This window comes from Amia ocellicauda, chromosome 4 (assembly GCF_036373705.1).
Source record: "Amia ocellicauda isolate fAmiCal2 chromosome 4, fAmiCal2.hap1, whole genome shotgun sequence".
Taxonomy (NCBI): domain Eukaryota; kingdom Metazoa; phylum Chordata; class Actinopteri; order Amiiformes; family Amiidae; genus Amia; species Amia ocellicauda.
Window position 1 is genome coordinate 20,444,343 of NC_089853.1, and position 24,925 is coordinate 20,469,267.

The 24,925-nt window shown below is 41.9% G+C and overlaps 1 protein-coding gene across 1 annotated transcript in view; it reads left to right on the forward strand.

Moving 5' to 3' along the window:
- The window catches only part of adam10a (ADAM metallopeptidase domain 10a), an 86,490-nt gene that overhangs the window by 28,598 nt on the left and 32,967 nt on the right, over nucleotides 1–24,925 (forward strand). The window lies entirely within an intron of this gene.

Below are 24,925 nucleotides of genomic sequence, written 5' to 3' on the forward strand. Positions count from 1 at the left end.
GAATGGAAGAGATCCAAGGCTGAGGAGGGGAGGGATGGACAGGACGAGACATAAGAGGACAGAGAGTCAAGGGAGGAGGTGAGGGAGGAGAACAAAGAGGAGGTAGCACAGTTGACAGATTGGAAAAGCCATCAATGGAAGGTAAGAGTGAGGGCACTGGAAGAAAGAGTGGAGGTGGAGGGGGAGGGGGAGCGGAGATTACGGCAGAAGGTGACACAGGGAGTGGGTGGGGTGGGGTGGGGTGGGGTGGGGAGGGAGGGGAGAGAAAGGGAGAAGTTGAAGTGGTGTCACGGAGAGTGTTGAAGGGGAGCAGCCTCTAGAGCAGATGAGGTCTAGCTGGCGGCCTGCCCTGTGAGTGGGGGGAGACAGAGAGAGAGGGAAGTTAAAGGAGTGAAGGAGAGGAGGAAATTCGGCACAGTGGGAGGGGTTGGAGAGGTGGATGTTGAAGTTTCCCAGGAGGATGGTAGGTGAGGACAGCGAGGGAAGGGAGGAGAGAAGAAAGTCGAGTTCATCCAGGAAAGAGGCGAGTGGACCGGGAGGGCGGCAGAGAACTAGAAGGAAGAGGTGAAGAGGAGAGAAGGGGAGAGCAGGACAGGAATTGGAGAGATCGTCATGGCTTCTTGCTGGTGCTGTGCGGCGTCTCCTGGCTGGAGTCCTGCAGCTAGAGTCCCTGCCCTTTGGAGATGGGGCCCTTCGGAAGGGGGGCACTGAGGCTGCTGGGGGCTGTTAAATACTCCACCTGTCGCTAATTGGGACAGTGCACACCTGTGTTGTGTTGAATGGCACAAGGCTGTCAGGATGGCAATCCCTCCCACGCAGGACTGCTAATAGCACAATTAACGTCCGCTTTATATCTGAATACAGACAAAGACCGTGCCAGACACACGCAGTTACACTGAACAATCGCTCGCAGCAATGCTAAATAATAACAGCCTACAGTGTAACTGCTTCTGATTTTACAGAAAGTGCATGTCAATTGTATCAGGATGGTCATTTCAACCATACAAAGGTATGGTCCATAAGGTATTGGATTATCTTTTAAAAAATACAACCAAGAAACATGCCCACTAATAACTAGACAAAGGTGTACAGTCTTCCCATTGATATACTAAATGTATGGCCTGATTTTTATTTTTTCATCTTTTAAAGACCACAGTAGTCTTCCATTTGCATCTATAAGCATTCATCTCATTGTGTTTTCTGGTGAGTAAGAGAGAGAGTTATCTAAGGTTAATGTTACACAAATGAAAATGTAACTTCCTTCAGGGCATGGCTGTCATTCAGAAACTGTATGTTGTGGTTGTAATGAAAGCTCGAGCTCACTGTTCCTCTACCATTTTTTTATTTTTTATTTTTATTTTATTATGTTATGATTTCCCACTCGCTTCCCACCAAGAAGGCCATTTTTTAATTGTATTTAATCATTTTGACAACTCTCTTCAATCACTGCCCATCTCTGTAATCTGGCATAGTCCCCGAGTGGCCATGGTGCTGTTGGCACGCTCTGCCTCCTATTACTGCACACACTGTACAAGGCAGTTCATCCCTAAAAATAACCCGTCCCATGAGCTCCCTGATTCCTGCCCGCGCTCTGGCTTTTGTTTACTGAGAGATCGTAATTGGCAGCAGCAGCAGCGACGGGCTGAGTTAGAGGAATTCACGCAGACTGTAAAACAAGTGGGCACTAAGTTATACTCTTGTTTTTTAACATTTGTAAACATGTGGGCGAATCAAAGCAAATCAAAGTTTTTTATTTATTTTTATTCCTGAACTTTCTTTTCTTTTTGTTACCATATACTGATATCCATATCCAAATACTGCTGTTGTTGGCTAAAATTATTCTTCTTTCCAGTAAAATTGTTCCTCATCGTGATTTTTTTTTTGTAAGCATCCAAATCTTCAGTTTGTACAGAGCTGAGAATTAGATTTAGATGTCAGGATATATAATTTTTTCTTTAGTCCAAGTAGTCTGTCAGATAAACATTACAAGAATCTGTGCTGCACAATTGATCGGTTACTGCTGCAGATAAATTAAGCCATTCAGTGTCTGATTGGAGTCCCCCCTTCTCCCTTTTCCCCCTCTCTTCCTTTTAATGCAGTTTAGAAAAAAGTTTGCACATGAAAGCCCTACTTAAAACTAACAGCTGCCATCGGACATTGTGTAATTGATTTGGTGTTAAACTAGTACTGGAGAAGTGTGGGGTGTCTGTACACCAGTGCAGTGTGTTCAGGGTCATTTCAGACACTCCCCTTGTCCTTTACCTCAGTGCAATCTTATCCACTTATCCTATAATTCCCTCTCTTTTTCTTTCACTTTCAAGTTCAATGAAAATATCTAGGCTGAGCTTCCTTGCCTATGCGACCCAAGATCTCTGTGCGCTCCTCGGAAATACTCGGCACCGCTTGGCTGTGAACGGTACAGAGATTGATAGCAAGCTAAAGAAACCATCTCACAGCAGGGATTTGCCGAGATGTTTGTGTTGGTGTGTAGGTGTTCATTTTACAATCATATATTTTTTGTTAACCTTTGCTGTTCCACCCTCCTCGTAGCATTACCTCTATCCCAGGCTTCCTGTGTCTAGCCAACGATATCCAGCCCAACCCTCGTCTTTGTGTCCCTGATCTTTTCAGCCACACCTGTGTCCCAACAATGTCCGCACTAATGCTTTTCTCAGCACCTTGCACATTTTTGTAGAGACCTACAAAACCCACAGGACTGCAATCTCACAGAACCAGGGTTCCCCACCCCCGCTGTACATTTGGGGTGGCCGGTCCTGGAGGTCCGCATTGTCTTGGGCTGAAAAGTATGTACTGAATCCATTTAAAGAACAAAAAGCATCTAATCCAACCAGGGACTGAATTCAGAAACGTATCTAATTAAAGAAAATCGATCAATTAAAGGGGTCAATAAGCCTAAGTAATTGAGTCAGGATGGAGCAAAAACCATGAGAGGGAAGAAACTAAGAGGCTGGGTAGAAAACCGTGCCTACCTCTTGAGCTCTTCCCTGGCAAGAGTCCCTCTGTAGCTGCGTTGGATCAGGGCTGCGTGAAGACTCGGGCACTGTAGGGGGGTGGGAGGAGAGCGAGAGAGGGGTGGCCAGCCTATTTTTGGTGATGCATCTGTTCTTTGGGCAGTGACTAATTGCTACCTAATGGGAGTATGAAGACCTTTCGCTTAGTGTGAACTCGACATAATTTGTGCTACTGCTTCTGCTTCCTGTCAAAAATGAAGGGGACACCACCTTTATAACTTCTTTTATTCTTGGTTTGTGCATACCCCTCCTTCCCCCACTCCCTGGTCACGTGGTGTGATGTGCACAGTGATGTGGCCCATTGTGTGCTGGGGCCTTTCAAATCCTGAGGAGTTCAGCATATGCTTTGCTGCAAAGTTATGTTTCTGATTTATGGCAGGGCTGCCTAGGACAGTCTGAAGAAAAATGGCTGTGATTTAATTTTAATGCACAAATGATTTTTCCATTCCTTACCAGCAATGGCAAAAAAATTTAAAGTATTTAAGTCACAATCTGCTGTACAGTATCAGTCTAAATCATCCTGGTCCTGGGGAGCCCCACACCTCCTCCTGATTTTACTACTCAATTAATTTAATTATGAGGCTTAATTAGTCAAAATTACCCATGTGTTCTGAGTAGTCAGAGATTGATCGTTTAGGGACGCCTTTAAAACCTGATGGACTGTTTCTCGTCACAATCAGGGTTGGTCATAGTTTCCATAAGGAGGCTTTATTCCAGTTAAATTTGTAATTTTATTTTAAAGGGAGGGTAAATTAAATCATGATTTGAAGGGTGCTATGGCAGTAGGAATAAACCATACCTGGTCTTTTTTAATTTATAATGAATTAATGATTCTAGATTTTGTTTAAAAATAAGTTCATCTGCTACACCTGCACTGACTCACTTCTGAGTCTTTAATTATAGCTTTGCTAATGGTGTGCGGTCTCCTCCTGAGTGGATTCTGTTCTCCATTTTTAAACAATTGTGCGAACGATTCATTAACTTGTCGCGGACAGATATTCGATGCCGATTATAGACCAAAGATGAAAGGCTGGCTGGTCTGTGCTGTTCATCACCGTCTAGGTTGATGGTGTACCCAGAGACATGGTTAGGAAGTTACCCGATAGGGGCTGCCTGCCATATTTCCACTACGTGTATTTACCCGCTGCCAGGGCAGGTCTCAGTGGTGTGGTGATGGAGCAATCCATTTGCTATTTTGCGAGCTGAAATTATTTTACACCTTTTTAAAATATAATTTACAGCTTGTTTGCCAGTTTAATAGTCTCACAGACACATTTGCATGAAACATAACATATCATTGGCTATCCTACAAGATGTTGACATTCTAGTTTTGAATAACCCTCTGAAGCTGAGGTTTGGAATGATGTATAAGAAACGTCCACTAAGCTGGGACACTGCAAATATGCTTGTGGACTGCCACATTCTGGGATTCCTGATGTGAAGCCCCTACCTCTTTCTTCAACAGTAATAATGGAGTTCCTATTGCCCAAAACTATAATAATAACATACTATAGTTGTTTAAATGATCAAGTGTTTGATGAAGGTGAAAACAATGCTGTGCACAATGGCCTGAATTGCATTGACCAGAAATGATTCCCACCTGATTGGCAACAGGGGACAAAATGTGTGTCTTTTTCTCCAGGTTGAGAACGACATTCATGTTTTTGTTTTAAATCTAAATTAAAAAGAGTCCTGATTGAAGAGATCATAACACATTTGAATTGAAGTGCTTTGATCCAATTTATGCATTTATCCCCACTCAAATTTCAATTTCACAGTCCTTTGCTATGATACCACACCAAAGCAACCAGACAAAGGTAGTGGTTGGGAAGTGGAGTGCCTAGTTGTACAGCTCAGGCTTGTTTAGGGGACTGTCTTGTTAAAAGTGTGGTGGTGTATTTCATGATTGGGCCCGGGACATCTTGGTTTGAGGGCTTGGGGTTGGGAGTCTTGCGCTCTCATGCCAGCATCTGAGAGGTGGCCGTCTGAATGTGTCTCGACAGCATTGAGAGGACTGGCTGAGCGGAAGTTTTGCGTTATGCTCCAAAACTGGCTGTGATGGCTGTGCCAACCCAGTGGGGGGGAAATGAGCAATCCAGCATGGTCACATTCCACTACCCAAAGTCTTTTAAGGCCAAACTCAGCTGTTAGGCATCTGTCTCCTATTGAGTTTTATTCATGTGAGAGTGTGAGCGAGCGAGTGAGAGTTTGTGTGTGTATGTGTCTACGCTGCTTATCCTTCCTGATTGGGATTATAGCCTTAAGGCCAGTAGGAGTGCAGCGTTGTTAGACGAAGGTCATCTAAGACGGACGAAGCACAGGCTAATCTCTCCGGGAGCTGTGCGTCTTTAACTCTCTCAGTGGAAGACCAAATAGGAAAAACAGGGAGACCATAGCAGGATTTACCACACGCACATAATAGGAATCACAAAAATGTGAAATTCCATTGTCTCTCAGTGCACATGTATCAAAATAAGGAAATATGCACTCTGAAATTAATAATCAGCACCGTTGTTGACTTATCAGTATAGAATAGCCTGCGGCTTGGAGAAAGACTTGAAATTAGTAATTACATAAAGTGATTTATAGAACTGCCCCCCACAAAATAGTGTCCGGTGGAGCTGTACTGTATAACAGGTCTGCCGCTGCTGTAACACTGATTGACGCTCCTGCCACCAGCTGGGAGTACTTTTTGCTCATTGTCCCAACAGAGTAGTTTCAGTCGAGCATGCATCCCCATTAGCCGAGAGTATTGCTAACCAAAATGCTGCTCGTTCTGATTGGAAAGGTGGAGCCGTCAATTTGATCGGCAGTCTGCAATTGATGGCTTGGAGTAAGACCGTGGTCCAGCAGACAACAGTGGCATTTATTCTGTACTAGTGGAGCATGTCTCTCCATGTTAGATGGCTTGCCTGCTCAGAAAATGTTATTTTTCAGAAACAGTTCCCTTGCACAGTGTGTGTGCATTTGTGCGCGTAACAGAGGACAGTGCCGTTCTGTACAACAGAGCGCATCCGTTAAACACATGAGGATGCTCTGAGGGAGCAGAGGTGCATTGGCGAGCTATGAGGCTGAACGTGAGGGATAACCATAGCTTCCACCTGGCTGTAAACGATGCAGCTTTCCCCCCGGGATGGATATTGACTGACTACAGGTTCCTGCAGAGTTTAGTCCACGGTCACTTGGCTTTGCAGTTACAAAGTGGCAATAGACCATGCGCTCCTGGACTTTTAATGTTAAAATATTTATACGAGAATATTCTTTGGTTCTTCTTTGCTGTGCATTCCCCCCCCTTTCCTAGAAGAGGATGCATTGCCTCCTGCTCCCTGTTTTAGGTCTGCATTTTTGTAGTATTTGTCCCCTTGCACTGTAATTATAGTGTCTTGCTGATAAATATTATTGATGTAGCCCCCCCACACACAAACTATATCTATACACAAACTATATCTATTGTTTTCTTAAATCACAAAAAGTGGACTGGTTTCTGACCCATTCCATCTGATCAAAAGAAACCTGCATTCATAATACAACACAATTAAATGGGTTGCATAAATTCATAGCAATATATATATATATATATATATATATATATATATCTTTAACTATTGTTGGTGCAGTACTGCTTTTATCAGTTGTGAGCATTGTCAGTTTTTCTCAATTTTTTTTCTCCCTCAGAATACATGAATGCAGACATTTACAATGCTTCTGGTCCAATAATCCAGTCTGTTTATCTGCCCTAAGAATATTTATCTCTAATATTCACACAGACTGGTGTATATTCATGGTGCAGCATGAGATTGATTGTGAGCAGCAAATCTTGCAGCTAATGTGCTGGAGCAATACACACCAGGGCAGACTGGGCGTCACAGCGTGTGGAGTGACTCCCTTCCTGGTCCATTCTGTGGCGTATGTGTGTGATTACAGAGTCTTTCACCACACTATAATAAGTCAGTACAGTGAAGTTAGGGGAGGGGGATTTTGCAAGAAAGACATCTTGTCACCACTTTAAACTGTGTTTTAATATATCTTTAAAATATATTAAAAAAACATTGGAATGAGTAGTATTTGCATCTGTACAATTGTGTATGTGTATAAAGCTTAATACAGTGCTTTATAAATGGTCAGTCTTTGCATTGAGCATCCCAAGATACGCCTAAAGGGGATTGTTGAGTATTGGAAATGCTGTGCAGGTTCTTCAGCATAAACAAAAGTTTACTCTCCAGTCTAGCGTGCAAAGCGCCTTTCAGGACTGGTCCTGGTGACCTCGGCCCTCTCAAGGCAATTAGCACAGGTGTGCTTGGGCCGTTCAGTAAGTGTTAGAAACCCATTACCCTGCTTTTATTTCCTTGTGTTAAAATGCTGCTGTAAATCTGCTGCATCTCCTGGCCCACCCTACTCTTGGAGTGAAGTTGTCTGGTCCATTTTTTTTTTGGGGGGGGGGGGGGGCTCCCCATCTCTTCGGAAACCGCTATTGACAAGGCCGGGTCAGCCTGTCTCGTTAGCGGCTCGAAATAAATGAAATGACATCCGACCTGATGGAGTGGCATTGATTGTAATGTGGAATTACAAGTGGGAGCTGTAAATCCTGGCAGCCCTTTGACATGGCTGCTCTGGGCCACTGTCCGTTTCTCTCCCTCCATCTGGGAATGAGGAGGGAGTTATTAATAGCAGCCTGAGTCCCTGATCGGCTCAGGAAGAATTACCTCCTGTCCCGCAGTGCATTTCACCCGGCCTTGTCTTACTGCAGCGCTTGGCTGGACAGAGAGGTCCTAACTGGCTGTGCGTGCACAAATACACACACATACATAAGGGAGTGCAAGGGAAGAGAGAGACAGAAGGGCAGAGGGAAGGAGTGGTATGATGGGGCGACAAATGAGGTGTTCAACACAGCGTGCAGCTGCTATATAAATTATTCCTGAGAGGAGGAACTTTTACAGAAGTCACGCTAGGCAGCTCAGGGCAGGGGGTACCAACTTAAGGCATATTGACCAACTTAAGGCATATTGACTTACACTGACCGTGCTGGTTGACTGATGGGTGTGAGAATTTCTAGTAGTCATCAGCAATTATATTGACCTTATCCAAATAATTCAATTTGGCTAATACATGGCCTGTGTGTATCTGGCTTTCTGTGTCTTGAAGTCTTTAGCAGACACACTTGGGTTGCAAAACATTAGATTTTTCCCTGCCTTGACACTTTCAGGGGATGAGGTAAACATGTTAACGTTATTTGAAAGACCTTCTCGTTTCTGAGTCTTCCACAAGGTCACAGAAGTGGTGAGGTGGACGTGTACCAAACGGTATGACAGAGGAGCATCATATTTACTCGCTATTGTTTATTTAGTAACCAATATAATCTGTTAGATTTGCATATTAATCAGCATTTAATTAATATCCGATTTCAATGAATCTCATAAATAGACTTTTTCATTGTTCGGTTTCAGGTTTCGAATGGCCGCACCTATTTTTGCACAGGGCTCGGAGCCTTTGCAAAGTCTGGGGATCCTCTGTATCTCTGTCACCAGTTTCTTTATATTTTATTACCATGATCTAATAAAATTATTGATTCACTGTCATCCTGTGGATTCCTTACAGATTACATTTCTTACATGGGGTAGTTCAGTCTTCAGTAAAGGCTGCAGTCAATAACAAAGCCTGAATTTAAAAAAAAAAAAAAAAAAAAAAAAACAGGAAGTTGGCCAACCCCATGGAACTGACCTTTGTGTTTCTGTGGAATATGGGTGGGATACTGCTGCTCATTGCTGTCAGAGAATTGAGAACATTTAATAAACTAGTTATTTTTGCATGCAAGCTTTACATTCTTGAACTGTTTTTTCACACACTGAATTGATTTAGCTTGTGGTTTACAGTTTCACTAGGCTTTGTCAATATGGGGTCAGGTGGTTGGGCTTCTGTATGTTGTACCCAGGTGTGTTTCCCGGTGGGTGTCTCTCAAGCTTGCAATAAATAAAGCAGTTTTCTATTGAGAAACTTGAGGATTGTTGTTTTTTCTCTAGTATTTCCCAAGGCGAAGAGCAATTGTAATTGGAAATTTAAATCATCTAATGAAATTTAAATTAAGCATAAGTGTGTGTTTAGAAGTCTTTACATATATATTTGTCCCTCTGCATGCATTTTATTGTAGATTGCAATATATAGCCTAGACCCAAGAGATTTAGATTTTTTTTTTTTTTTTTTTCCACTCACTGAGGGTATAGAAAAATACATCTGTAAATAACGGCAAGCACGGCCATATCTAAATTTACCTTTCCTGGGTGTTGTAATTGAAATGTTGAAGTGATCGGCTATGAATCTAGAACTCTGCAACTGCAGACACTGAGAAGACTTACCTGATTAATTTTCTCAAAGTCAGTGTTTTTAAAATGAGTCCCTGTGGAACTGATATTAGCTCATTCTCATATTAAAATATTTCTTAGCAGACACCCTTATCCAGGGTGACTTACAATTGTTTTAAGATTGTTTTACCAATTTATACAGCTGTACCATACTTATTTTTAGTATTAGTATTTAAATAAACAATAATATTGAAATATTCTGGGTAAGTGCTTGTTTTTAGGCATTGCAAGGTAATAAGTAATATTAAAAAGGTGCCAAGCAAATGAACATAGAACATTTTGCTTCCACTAATGAGGAGCTCATTTTTAAAAGTGATAAGCTCAAGATTAGAGGCTCTTTTTCCACACAGGATTCCCTCATACAATTGTTCTTTTCTTTCTTCACTCGAATGTCTCGTTGTGATGCTGGAACATGACCCGAGTGATTTCGAGATTAAGAAGAGCATTCCATCCCAAACTAGGTACGGGATATTCCAGAAGCTCCATTGGTGTTTTTATTTTCCAGGCATTTACAGTAAGTGTTGTAATGTAAGTAAGCGAGTCTCGATGCCAAGGTTAGCTGTAGCCGGTAGGATAACCGCTGGGAGTCCGCAGTCCCTGTGGTATAAATGATCTAACTTGAAAGAGGAGTCCATGCTTAGTCAGTGCTTAGTGTTAGCAACAGTGGCGTGTTCATGCTAGCCCTAGTAACAGCTGTGATTTGAAAAGCTGCTTTGAATCCTATTGTACTTCCTGTCATTGAGAAGTATTTACTTACTCATCCCCTCCCCCTTCCCCTACCTGTAAAATTGAAACTAATCGCACAGTTATCTGCTTTTGATTTGCTTAATGCGACATAGCAGGGGAGATGACAAATGCACCCGTCATGTTTCAGCCCCTGACCCTGGTATTTAGACCTTGGTAGACCAGAGTCCCTTGTGCGATTGAGGGAATTTACCTGGCCATGCTTTCCCCGAAATGTAGTCAGCACTGCCAATATCTGCAACTGATGCATCACTTCCAAAAACATATTGACTGTCTTTTTTTTTTTTTTTACCTCACCCCTTTCCTCTTGCTAGAGCAGAGAAATATTTTTTGATTTTGTTTTTTTGTGTAGGCCTGTGAGTTTTTGAGGTCTGTTGGTGTCCCTTGTACCTGCTTTCAAACAACATTAGTCTTAACTGATCAAGTGTAGTCTGTGGCTATACGGAATCTGGGGTGTTCGGACAAGTTCAGATCATTTCCTAGCAATGCGAGGGTCATAAAACATTTTAACACTGCTTGTGCTGTAGGGAGGATGTAGCAGCTACTCACTACCTGTTTAGTGACGTAAAAGTCCTTTCTGTAGAAATTATTATGGGGGGGGGGGTGAAATTGTAATGAAACTGGGAGGATTCATTTCAGGTTTACACTATAAACAACACATCAGATTAGTCTGATATGAAGAAGAGAAGCTGTCAGTATGATACTATTATTTGATGATTTTATTCCCTCTTTCCCCTGTGCAGACTAAAACAAGGGTTCAGAGCATTTAAAGGCAAGTAGTTTTAGTCACCTTAAACACCCAAAGCCAGCTTCCCCTATTAAAATGTCCATGATGAGACCCATCTCCTTGCCTTAAAACCTACAAACTCTCCTTTCCTTTGTGCAGTAATGGTCCTGGCATACCACCCTAGATAGAAGCAGGTGTTACCAGATGCTTGACTGTGCAATTTGTAGAAATGAAAACGTATATCATGCTACAGTGGTGAGTTACGCTTTTGTACGTGCCTGCCGTGTGGCTGTAGAGCAGAAGCAGGGTATGCACTGTGTGGTCTACAGTTCCTCCTTGTCCATAGGTCCTCCTGTGTCACATGACTTGCATGTGATTGTCCCAATGGAGAGAATGCGTGCCAGCATGGGATTGTAACAAAAAAAAAAAATGAAGAAAACAAGTAAACCATAAATCCCTTACCAGACACATGCTCCTTTATTCTGTGGTTTGGGAACTGGGAGAAATGGTGGTGCTATGAGCCGCACACTGTAGAATCTGAAGGTGCAGATGTTTTGTCATAGCCAGTGAGAAAAGGAGTGGAATTTATTTGATTTGATTAATTTAAATGTTTCTCGGAGCAAACGGCTGCGACTGAGGGTGCACCATTGATGTGGATTATTTATAACCATTATCCGACATTCCTGCTGGTTCTGTTAATAGTCTGCCGTTCCCTTCGCCTCAGAGTCTCGGCAGCTCTCTCCTTATTTAAATGGCAGAGTACTGATTGGTTGATTGAGAGAGTGCCTTGTTGACCAGGAGATCTGGCAGCAGCAACAGAAGCAGCAGCAACAGGGTGTAATCGAGGGGCTAATGTGAGTAGAGCATTGCATCTAGAGGAGGAGGGGAGAGGAACCCGGGGTGTGGGGAGGAGTTGGACGTGAGGAGAAATCTCATCGGTTTGTAGTATGACATGGATCTCTCTCTGCAGCTACTTCAGTCTGTCATTACTGAACGACTCCTTGTCCAATGTGTGCAAAGCAATTAAGTCATTATCTCCATTTTTAGTTCGCAATCTGACAATTCAGCCCATCAAGAAAGTTATACCAATATGAATGCAGTGGTATGCCTACTTTTTATATTAATGTTATTTTCCATTTGTCTTTAGCTGTTCTGCCCTTCACGGATTGTGGACTGAGAGTGTGTGGTTGTAAGAGTGAAAGCATGTGATATGTGCATGCTCCTAAATCCACACACACCGCACAAAGAGATGGCTCAATATGTTTGGGGGATGGGGAGCACATGACCAGTCATCACCCTTCAAAGACGCCCCTTCACTATGTATACATCTCATGTTCTGGGTGTAGCTGGACATGTAATAATAACTAATGAGTCCAGGATTTGATAACCTTGCACTTTCAGACCTGGGATGGTAGCCGAGTAGATTGCTCGTGGGTGACCTACACAATGATAGCATCCTTGGCAATGTGTGCTTTTATAAACAAGAACTGATGCACCCTTTGGAATTGGGGAAATTCCAGCATAACCCTAACACTTCCTTCTGAGCTGTCAGCTGTAACACCCTGTGTGAATTAGTCTTATTAATATGCACTTTGGCTTATTTAGTTTTTTTTTGTTTTGTTTCTCCCCTCCACACTGCAAGCACATACACAGGAGAAACGGGACTTTTTATTAAAAAATGTTACATATTTAAATTCTGCAGCAGTCGGGATCCTAGTCTCATGAAACATTCAGCATCCTGGTCTCCAGTCTGACTTGTGCAGTCATATTTATTAGCTTCCTTAGGTACTCTGTAACATAAAACAGATTTATAAATAAACCTGAAATCTGTTAAATCTCACACATAGGCCAGCCAGGCTGGACAATAAAAAATGTATGCATTTTATTTCAGACAGACAAGAAGAAAGGCAGGAAATATGATACGACACATTAGGAAGTCCATGTAGCTTAGGTTATGGGTTATCTGGGAGAGGGTGGAAAGGTTGCTCAGATTAAACTGTAATACATTCAGACCATGGAACAGCACACAAGAGATTTGATGTAGATGTCTATGTGTGACATCCCATTGGCGGTGAGAGCAGGAGAGTTCTGGCTGCCGTGATATGTAAACCTCCTCTGGGATGGATCCAGAGTCAGCCCTCACGGGGCCAGACGTGGAGCTCTCGTTCCCAGGCTGAGACCGACCCGGTTGTCTGGAGCTCGGAAGACCTGCCTGTTTAGTTTTCTGAAGCGTTTTTCTCATTGCCTGGGAATCGACTGCTGAGATGCAAGTCTCTCTTGAGGAACAACAGACAAATATGTAGGCCTGGTTGGCAGTACAATGCACACCCCCCACCCCCCACTGCAAAATAACAAAACCAAATGAAAACCCACCTGTCAGCATCCATCGAGTCACCAAGCATGAGTGATAAATTTCAGCAGGTTCCACTTGGAGCAGGTCGACAAATGCGACCACAAACGCCAACCGCCAAGTTGCCCTTGGATTGTCGCTAGAGTGGAACTAACTGGGGGGATATTTTGCTGTGGAGGTGGTCCCCTGCTTTTGTTGCAATGGCTGGTTACACTACCAACACTCACAAGTGCATTGTTTCCCCAGTGACAGTAATCCTGCCTGATGGATTGCTCTTGCAGATTCCTGAAGCGGTGTGTCCACATCGGAATTTTTCCCATTCAACCCAACGGGATTTATTTTATTTTGGTCCCGAAGCAGCACTGAAACAATGCTGAACGTGTGTTAGCCTTGTGGTTTAAAAGAATGCTAAATGGTTTTGTTTCGTTAGTCAGTCTCTGCACAGTGCGATGACTGACTTTCAAGCACAAAACTTGTGTGCATTTCGCCAGTATGGTTCAAGTATACATTTACACTAATGAATGGAGCTGATTTTGGCTAACATTGAACAAACTGACCAATAATGTTTACTTTATACATCCTGTGTCATTTATTATCATTGTAACATTTTCACTGTTTCAGTTAAGTCGTATTTGTTTGTTCTCAGATCCATTCATATATTTTTCCATCTGTTCTTGTTATTCCAAACATACATCTTTCCATGCTGCTTTGTGTCCCCCGCAGTCTCTGTAACTTTTTTGTTTTAGCCTAGTCAGGCTCTGAAACCTACTGACTGTATGTATGTATATTCTTTCTTTTTAAAAGGGTTCAATTCGGGTTTAATTCCTACATTTTTTATGGAAAACCAAATGAGTTTACCTAGGTACTTTGCATTTTAAAGATGATGGGCTCTGATCAAAGGAAGGCATTATTCAGATATTTTTGCCGATAAGCACACAGCATGCTTTATATTTCCAAAGGCAAAACAAGGCTGTGTATTCTTGTGCTGCAGCATTTAATGAGACTGTAATTGCAGTCACATTGTTGTGCCAGTTGCAGCCGATACAGACTGTGGGGAAGCAGCGGCTTGTTAATGCAGAAATGCTCTTCTATTGACTTTCTAAACAGCATAATTTGCACACTGTCAGCTCTGGCTCTTGTGGGTTGCTTTCTTTTAACCCTTTTTCGTCTCCTCTCTGATATTTCTCAGAGGACACTTGGTTCTTAGTGTCTGGTGCCATTCAGTAACTAAATAGTGATAGATGCCACTAGAAATCGTGGAGACTGTTTGTGTGCCGGTCAGTCACTGTAGATCTGCACATGGGTCATAGGTAAATTCCAACAATTCCCCCCCAACGATAAATATTAGCCCAACCCCCCACTCCCATCCTTTTAAGCTCCCCCTCTCTCACTCCAAGGATGCTGGAGGTTCTGGAATTTAAGTTTTGGCGAGTTTACTAACTCCTCTGTGCCAAGTGCATGTGCCCAGACTCATTAGCGCGGAGCAGCGTGTTCATGCAGAGTGACGTGCCCTTTGAAGTGCATCTCTGCATCCCCTGAAGCGCCGTGTGTGTATTGAGCTATCAGCTGTATTCTAAGAGATGGCTTGTTTTGTAGATTTATTTATATATTTCCTCTTTTTTTAATGTATAAATTCCTGCATTTGTCACATCACTAGAACCCAGATTATGCTTTGAAGTCGACCGTTGTGGTTTGTTTATTTGAAAACAAGTTTGATGTGTTTCTCCAATGCCGTTTACAACTGTTTTATATACGTGTGTGTGTAATGACACGGCATACTCTTTTTTAATAACAGCCCCTAGCCTTGGGGGGGACAGGCATTCTTCTACCTTGTCATAAATAAGTAAGATCTATCACAGAGGACTAGTGTTAACTCTTCTCTCTGTTTTGTAAGAATGCGGGTGGAATGGGAAGATTGAATGGAAGAGGAATGTTGGGGTGAAGTTCCAAGGTGAACTGTCAGTCTGTCTGTCTGTCTCTGTAAACAGCTGGCTGTTGGCCTGGCCTCCAGAACCCCAGGAACCATCCATGGGTAGCTCTGGAACTCTTCTCAATTTTGTTCTCCCATGCGTCTCTCAGAAGTTGTTTCTCGGCAGTGGTTGTAAAAGCCTCCTTTTGTACTGTGATCTACTGTATTTTCTCACTGTGCGCTGATTTGAAATCACTGTTGTAAATGCGCTTTGTAAAAGAAAGCCGTGATTGATTGGTTGACATTCTCGACGCTCCGTGCTGTTTCCTGGAGGTTTGATCCTTCGGGGATTTGCAGTGTATCCTCCGAGGTGGGGTGTCAGTGTCCCATAACAACTGCAACTGCCAATTCTTCTTTTTTTTTTCTACCTGGCAAAAGAGATTTAAGTCTGCATTTGAGCAGTGAAGGATTTCTTTGTATTTTCAAATCCATTTATTTAAAAATGTATATCTATAACTATAGAAGGATAGCAACCTTAATTTGTATTTAAAAAGTCTAAACTGTGTGGATTGGGGGAGATTTGCATGCTCTGCTGCCAATTCTGCTCATTACAGCGTTCAGTGATCCAAATCCTGTACGGAGTTCTGTGTTGATTAAAGACCCAGTTGAAATGTAGAAATGAAACCTTTACGGTTTTCTACATAGAGCCTCCATTTACTGCTTCAGTTTCAGAAGTGGAGGTTTGTGCGATTGCTGACAGGTGCTAACAAAGCAATCGTAAGAATACTGTATGTCTAGTGTACTTGTATTTTGAAATGGATTGCAAGTGTATGTGAGGGTATCAGTTTCTGTACGGGTTTCCAAATCACAAATACATTTTTTTTCTCTCTTTTACTAACTAGTTTGATAGTTATTTAACAAGCATCCATAATTGACAGGCTTGTCTGCAACTTGTCATTTTTATTTATTTGTTTCTTTGTTTGTATACTACTCACATTAAATTAAAGTCCTGTGGCTGTGCTCGCTCTCCAATTATTGCCAAGTTGTTTCCCAGCATTCACACCATGGAGAAAACGGATGGGGAATGTTTTGGTATAAGTGTTTTATTGGGTATGAGATCGAGCCGTTTTGTGGAATACTTTGCCATAGTCTCCTCCTGTACGTTACCTCCTGGCTCCGCCTGCTGAATGTGGGTTGCAAAAATTATGAAAGGAACAGAGGAGATGTCACAGTTTGCTCGGGCCTTTCAATTTGCTTTAAACATCTCTCTAGACATGGGCGATTTCTCTGCTAATCAGCTGGGCCCACATCTACGATTTCACAAGAGGAAGCCACCAGATGTAGAACTGGGAAAGTCAAAGGGAGGTGAAAAAAAAAAAAAAAGTTCAATTGCAAATGCAAGATTATAGTTCGCTTGAATGTCATGCATGTCAGAAAAATCTTGAGTCAAGAAAATGACTAGTTTGCATGTCTTGGATGCAGCACAGTAAAATGGCTGACTGAGGATGGGCTGCCTGGCTGCAATTCCATTGGATCGAGGGGGTTCTTTGGTAATTCAGTGCATCTCGGCCCAGCAGGATTCCCCAGCCACATTACACTCCCAGCCCAGCCCGTTGCTGGTGGATTCGACCACCGAGTCCCCTGAACCTGAAAGGAATGTAGGTTAATTTCACCAGCACTGTTGTTATGGTTTTCCCCCAGTTCACTGTCAGTTACAGTCACTGCTTGTGTCTGCAGGTGCTGCTCTATGGATGGAGTGGTGTGTGTTGATGTGCGCACTCCCTCAAGTCTTTCGGTTTAGCATCCTGGCACCGTGAAAATCACGTTGCTGAAGAACAACCTGCACATCTGGGAAAAACACAAAGTTATTAGGCCTCAGGCAGCCTGCTGTGGGCTGGTTTCATTGGACTAAGTCTAGGACTCCAGACCTTATGTGGCATCTCTGCTCCAGAACAGAGCAGTTTACCACAATATATTTTTACTATGGACACAAATTTGGCCTTCTCAGCGCACAATGGGAATGCCACTCCTTAACGTTACTGTATAATGTGATATTGCGAATGTTGTTTGCAATGTTGGCCTGTTGTAAACATTGTTATTACGTTATGTTGAGGACCCAAACTAATCAAACATCAGATGCACCACTATTGATTAAATTAGAAAACGGCACTACCTTTTTATTCAGATGATATCAGTGTCTTTAGTTTTTTCAAAAGGTGCTGGTAATTGGGCTTAATCGATGTCGTGGCAATCCTGACACAGTGCTGCAGCCTCTTGTTTCCCAGACGACTTCTGCAGTTGTTTTTAACTAAGTTCATCACGGAAAATGTTGCCTCACATAGATATGTGCTTGTAGACATATCTATGTGCGGACGCCAAACACCTGTATTTTTCTTTTGGTAACTTCAACCAAAAGTCCATTCTTTTGCTGGACTTGAACACCTGTTCCACAGAGTGGTCATTCTGAAATTCTATCCACTCGATCTCTGACACTACACTGCACATTTGTGTGCGAGAGTGCCTGACAACTCTGTTTTTTGTTCGTTTTGTTTTTTCAGTGCATTATCGAATTTTTTTTTTTTTTTTTGGAGAATTAATCTTTTGGCGCTTTTTCCCCTCAAGAACCTTAGTTCATTTAAAATTTAGAATAATCATTGCGGGCACAACTTTACGGACCACCGTTCTAAAGGGAGGCTACTTGTAAGTGGAACGCCTGTCCTAAAATGTACATTCCCCGTCATCCTGATTAATCTGTCTGTTGCTGTTAATTAGAAACTGAACCAGATCTCACTCGACATGCCAGCAAGAAGAAAAAGACCTGCATGATACTAATTTTAAAATGTAACTAGTAAAAGATGTAATCTGCACCTCTATACACCCCCCTTCAGTTTAGACCCACCTTCTTAACACCTGCACTATATAGTCTTAGCAGAATTGGGTGGTATTATGCCTGATTAATGCATGAGTTCTTTAATGAAGTGCTGATCTGCAAGATACTGGATTCTAACCTGCCTTGAGTTTCTCTCTCTCGGCATATTTAGCTGACCCAGTTAGACAGGCAGACTTGCTCATACCGTTCTCTCTGCCTCTCTACCAGTGGTAATATGCATGAATAGGAATATGTAATTGATTCTTCATAAACATGGGATAAGTTAAATGGAAGTAACCCAAACAACGAAACAAACCTTTTGAATTTGGTGACCGGTCAGCTGCTCCTGTGATGCGTAGCTTCATCAGCAGCAGTGCCATAAGCATGCTGGTTTGTTTTCTGCTGCATTGTGGTGGTGTCATATTTGTACAGTTTCACAAACTGAAAAACTTGACTTTGAAATATAACGTCTAAAAATAGAGAAGTAGCAGCACTGCCTGCATACTTTTTAGTTTTTCGTCCCTGCTGTAACACATTCCATTACAAAGCACTGCATCCCCTCTGCAGCAGAGTTGTATGTTGCTGCTTTAAGACTCTGTCGACAGAGCTGAGGTTATGGGGAAGTCGGTGGCTTCAGCACTTGACAGCTGAACAAATCTGGGAGCGTCCTCTTAGGGGTGGGGGTCTCGGTCCTTTGCCTGTTCAGCTTTACAGGGTTTCAATGGCATCTGGTTAGAAACCAGAGACAGAGTTGGCTGGATTTGCATTGACTGGGGTATTAGGACAAAGTGAATTATATACAAAAAGTTTATGTCCTGCCTGTGTTTATAATTTAAATGTATCTTTGTTTATTGTCTCGGTAGTGTTGTTTTCTGTATTTATTATGTTTATATATTTTAACCACATATTGTTTGGCGGTAAAACAAATAATTGGAAAAATTTAATGGAAGCAGAGGCTATTTTTGTAACCTATATCATTGTATGTTATTTATTTTACACACGCACACACACACACACTTGCACAAAACATCCTGGAAATGTGGGTAAGGATGATGTCATTAATATTTCGAAGGATTATTGGTCACCTAATTGGATGTTCCATAAACTAATTTCATTGTGTCTTACCATCAATCTGTGTTCGCTCGAATGCTCCTGCTATTTGGAAATACGGCGCTCCGCAGGTCTGAGGCTGAGGGCCATTGTTTGTTTATGATTGTTACGAGCTGGCGACCCCGCCCTCACTGAGGGATTTGTAAACCAATAAGCAGTTCTGAAGTTGTGGCGGCTGCTGCTGCTTCTGATGTTGATGAAGTTGTTCTTGTTTTGAGCTTGTTAGAACAGTAGAACAGTACTGCTTAATTGCCTTGTTTTCTTTATTTAAAAATAAAATAAAAAAATTGTGAGACTGTTGTGCTCCTTCCTGGCAGAGCATGCACAAAATTTAAATAAATCATTAAACCTCCAGTCCATGTCAGCCAGGCTTCTGTTTTTTTACTGCAGACCCTGTGATGGACCATCTAGCTGGGAATTGGGAGATAAATACAGAGCTTTCTGCCAGTTGCTGTTTTGTGCATTGAGATGTTTATAGCGCCTTATACACTAAGAGCAGGAAACAATAGGGCACTTACAGGAGAGTGGAAGTGTCACTGAAAACTAGGATCACCGCACCACAGCATTCATCCAAATACAGGTCTACTGTGATGAGGCTTTCAACAATGTCATGGATAGCTTTATTTTCCAGAAAACTACACACTTTTCAGCCCCAATAACAAAAATGAGACCCTCTCATCAGATTGGGATGCACAGTCCCTGAAGTATAAATTAGGCTGAAGGGTGGGAAACAAAAATAAACCACCCCAAAATAGAGCGTTTTGAGGAAGACATTACAGAGGGCCACATGGACGGGCTTGAAAACGGGCTTACTCATGTCAGGTCCCAGAGCTGTGAAAATAAGCACAACCCTTCTGTAACATAGATAGAGCCAAGGCAGGCTCCTGATGTATGCTCTGTTAATATATACACAAAATGTATTAAACTTATGTCATTTTTATGCACTGTATGTAGGATGGCGGTAAACTTGTCACCTGTGTAATATTAGTTTTATTTTTGTGTGTTTGTCAAGGTTGAGTGTCCTAATGGATAGGTTATGGTGTCTTTTCGGATCAGCATATGCTGTGTTTTTTTTTTTTTTTAGGACAAATATAAATAAAGGTTCTCATCCAGGCTCAGTAGAACATGTTTGTAAGACGGATCATGCAGTGAAGAAGAACACACCAGTTAAAAAGGATGCGTGATAATGTGTTTCCACCTTGTGTTGGTCGAAACCTTTAGTGAATGCTTGTGACGTTTTCGGCTGAAAAGATTTGGATGCTGAAGTACAGCAGAAGGCTGCTTGTAGAGTGAAGGCGTTTTTCTGCCACGTTAGAAGCTGACTGAATGCAAGCTTAACAGCACATTCCTACCCTCACCCTCCTAGACGTACTGCTTTATTCAAAACAAAATATAGAAGAGAGGATTCTGCCAAATTACTTTTTCTAACACATTTAGCAAGCTGCTTGTGTGAAGCCTTCCAATGTCCCGCATGCAGGAGGTATTGGACTGGAGACACTAGATAATTACTTGATAAACTAGGAAGGTATTCTGAGCAGCTGTCTTACTAATACAATAACTAATTAACTAGCTGACCTGCATCATACTCGGGATGTTTCATTTCCTGTGTGGAAAGAAAGATTGTACTATCACTGCCTTATAAATATAATCACACATGTTCTATAAATTGTATATGGGGGGCATCCAAATTAGGCCTTTGTGAGTTTGTTCAGAATGGAGGTTTCTGTGCACTGCTATCTGAGCCAGGGGTGGAGCAACAATTAATGTATTGATTTTTATGCTTTTTTTTTTTTTAATGATATATATTTTGTATTTACTTAAACACATAATAGCTCTCTTTTGAGGATGAAATTGTGAAAGCTGAAGTGGGGTTATTTTAAGGTATCCTGGCTGCTCTTTAGTTTCTTGCCAAATGTGTTCCCAGTTACAAAATGTTATAATTAGCCTTTTCTCTGAGGACAGATAGAAACAGCAGGATCTCTTCCAGGCAGCTAAGCCTATATAATTTTATCCCCCCCTCCTCCTTGTCTTCCTCTTAAAGCAAACCTCACAGATTTCAGTTTGATTTCCCACACCAGCATCCTGTCAGTGTTCTCTCTCAGGGACCTTTGAGTTGCATGACACTCAGACTTGCTCCCAGGGATGGCCGAAATGTTCCCAGAGTTCCTAGTTCTGGGTGTGACCGGCTTAGTGTCTGGCCTATTCCCATGCCTCTTTCTGGGTCCGCTAGTCCAGACTAATAAACTCTGTTTTCAGCACACAGAGGAGAACAATGGTTATACTTTGTTTTTATTGTGACTTCAAATCCACTGTTGGAAGTTCGAAAACAAGGAGTGGGTTAAGAACAAAATTTTTTTTGTTTTACTACCAGATTTCTTTTTAAATATGAATATAGATAGGTTTTATTTTTCAGGAACTTATGGGTGCTAAGAAATAGAATAAATTGTGTGAACTATTAAGAAAACAGAACATCAACAAGAACAAATTCAATACAGTATTAGAAATTCATGTGAAAGAATCCTGTAAAGAATACATGCTTTTTTTCCTTCTCTTCCATTTTAAAGAACTTACTCTGAGCCGTCTTTTCATTAACCCTTTCAAATGAGATCTGATACTAGTGGCCATTGCTCTGCCAAATCTGTGGATGAAACGGTCCAAGTTCTGTATTTCTATCAATTCAGACTTTGCTCACATCGCTGTGGCTTTCGATTGTTATTATTATTATTTATTTCTTGTCAGACTCTTATCCAGGGTGACTTACAAAACATAAGCGCAATACAAAGTGCAAAAATACAGTTCAGTACAAACTGTAGTGTGGGATGAGGTGTTTTATTCCAGGGATAGATCATGTTCTCCTTCAGTTTCTGAGGACCTTTTCACAATACCCGGATACCGTGGGATGTTACAGCTGGTTTACGATTCCTAATGAAGGCAGGTGGTGGTGGTGGGGGCTTAAAAGGGAGATCAGGACGTTGATCTCAATATTGTTCAAGTGCCTAAATTCTGAATTAAAACTTAAGTGCATATTGACACAGTCAAGCTGAATTTGTCTTTTCCCTGCTCAGATAAGTGGGTTTCGGGACATGAAGAACATTTGGTCGCACAGTTTCCCTTAATCCCTGATTCCACCAGGTCTCTAATTGGAACCCTGACATGCATAGCGAAGCAGAAAGAAATGTAAAGTCATAAGTTACCAGTTTTTGTGGGGAATATGTATTTTTGTATTTCTGAAAACCTAAAAAAGTAGAGTAGTGTGTGTCTTGGTCAGCTCTGGACAGATTTCCACTGTGTGCGACCTAAGGGTTTTTCCTTCATGAAAATAAATTCGCTTCAAAATTGGCACAATCAATATTTTAAAGTATTCTCACAACCGGTAGATTGCAGGATCTCATGGAAGCTTCCTGGGCCTACACTGGGATGCTGATTAGCATAATGTATACTGATGTGTTTTTTCTAACCAGCTTATCAGAGTCCAAGCCAGGGTGGGAGGTAAGGTGTCTGGTGTATCTGCACATCTCTGCAACCACAATGCTCTGTTCCGAAAACACAAATCCACAATCTCCACTCGTGTGTTGACACATGCGTTCACGACTTCACCTGCTCAAGTGTGTAAAAATATTCTGTCACGATTATAATGCATTATCTGATTTCTGCCTACCACTGGACCTCAATTAAGTGGGGACTGCTAAGCTTTTATCAGCTGTGGTAATTGTTACTTTAGTTAACAGCTTTCCGCTACGCTGACTGGCAGCTAATTACCGACTTCATTCTACTTAATAAGGAGTCTTTGACAATTGCTGATTTAACCAAGTGCACATATATGGACGCTATGTCGAGGAAGGTTTTAAAGGACAGCGGACCAGTTAGAAAACATTGGAGATGATACTCCTTTGATAATTAAAATGTTAGTTATTAATTATCTATGCTGTATTTGTCTCCTGAAAGTGGTTCTGCTTTTTGAATGAAAGGCTATTGTGGCTTAGTATTCTGCTGATGCTGGAAAACATTGAATGTGTCAAAGTGATGTTGTGAAGTGCACTTGCTGTGCAAAGATCGGTAGGTTGTACATACTAAATGTTCTTCTCCACTCTGTACCATTCCTACTGTATCTTTACTCTTATAAATTGCATTAATGTTTTGCTTTTGCAGTCATTAGTCTTATGTCCAAGAACAGCCTCTGAACTTTATTTTTTTATTTTTTATTTTAATGGGGAAAATGAGGGGGGGGCGAAGAGCTAAACTTGGCTTTGTTCTACTTCATTCTAGTGTCTCTCAAAATCCAATTATGTGCTGAAAATGACTACTATGAGTTCATCAGTGCCTTACTAATTTGCATTCTGAAGGTGCCCTTTCGGTACTGATGTCAGATGGCCTTGTTCCCCCAGCTGTTCTCAGGGCTCAGGCTAACTTCATATTTTTTACTTTTACACACACTGTAAATAGTAATACTGGAGGTTTGTTGTTTGTCTTAGCTGGTCCGTCACGCTTCAGGATCTCTGAGAATTGCAATGTCTTGGCGAAAGCAGGAGATGAACTATCTGGATGGCAGCCTTATGCAATGTCATGCCAGCACAGCTCGGAACAATAGAGATGATCCACTGGTACCTGATAGAAAAATAATACTAAACAAGAATTGCTGAATTCGGTTGTCTGAATTGGGGAAGATGTACTCGAGTCACAGAGCTCTTTCTCATTTCAAGAGAAGCTGAAATGAAGTAAGTCTTTACCAGAAATGATGCATTTGTTAATGTCAAATGATGCAAGACTAAATTCATTACTCTTTTCCCCCCCCCGTTTTCTATTTTGTTAAAAACAAATTACATCATCGCTGTATTTCATAGAGGGGATAATCAGAACACTCAGAGCAACTCGTAACATGAAGCTGGCATGAAGAAACCTAAGGACACTTTACAAAGGAAAGAAAAACAAACAAAATAAAACAATGGATAAAATAACTGAAACTTCTCTACTTTGCTGAAGCCAGAGCTGAAAAAGGTTGAGTTAAGCTGATGGAAAAGCCAGACTGATCAAATCATTTTTTATCATTTCGGGTCACCAGGGCAAGAGAGATCCTACGTTTGGGGGCAGCGACGCTTAGGAATATTAGACCTAGTAGTCTTTGAGTCAGGATTGGAGACTGGGGCAGGGAGTGTATGCATTAAGCAGATCTGAAAGATATGAAGGGCCTTGTAGGTTAGAAGTAGAATCTTGTAGATAATTGTGAAATTTGACTGGGAGCCAGTGAAGGTGATACAAAGTGGGACTGATATGCTACCAGGTGAGCATCCTGGCAGGGGGTTCTGGGCATACTGGAGACAATCCAGGGCTTTTTCAGAATCCCAGTAAAGGACTCCATTTCAATAATCCACGCGCAATGTCGGAAAGAGGTTCTCTGCTACTGGATCCTTAAGGGATGGTCATAGTTGGGAGATATTATGTAGGTGAAAGAAGGCAGATTTACTGATTTACTGTTATTTTTTGTTGGTTTTTTTTTCTTTTTTTTTGGCACGGTCAAGCTGGCATTTCTACCCCACCTTTTTGTTTTGTGTACAAGCATTGTGGATTGGTCAAGGTTTCCTGACAGTTATGCAACCCACAGCACAACGTTGCACAGAATCTCAGCCTCCTAAAGGCTAGTGCCCTGGTTTCGTGCTCTGCACTGAACTCAACGCCAAACAACTAGACACTGTAGCACTGTTAGTGTTCTGTGTTGTGATGTTCTGTTGCTGATGTGATGGGTTTGTGTGTGTTGCATATGTGCAGTAGATCAGCACCACATGGTGTCCTGACTGTAAGAAATTGTTATCAGGACAGGACAGCTGGCACAG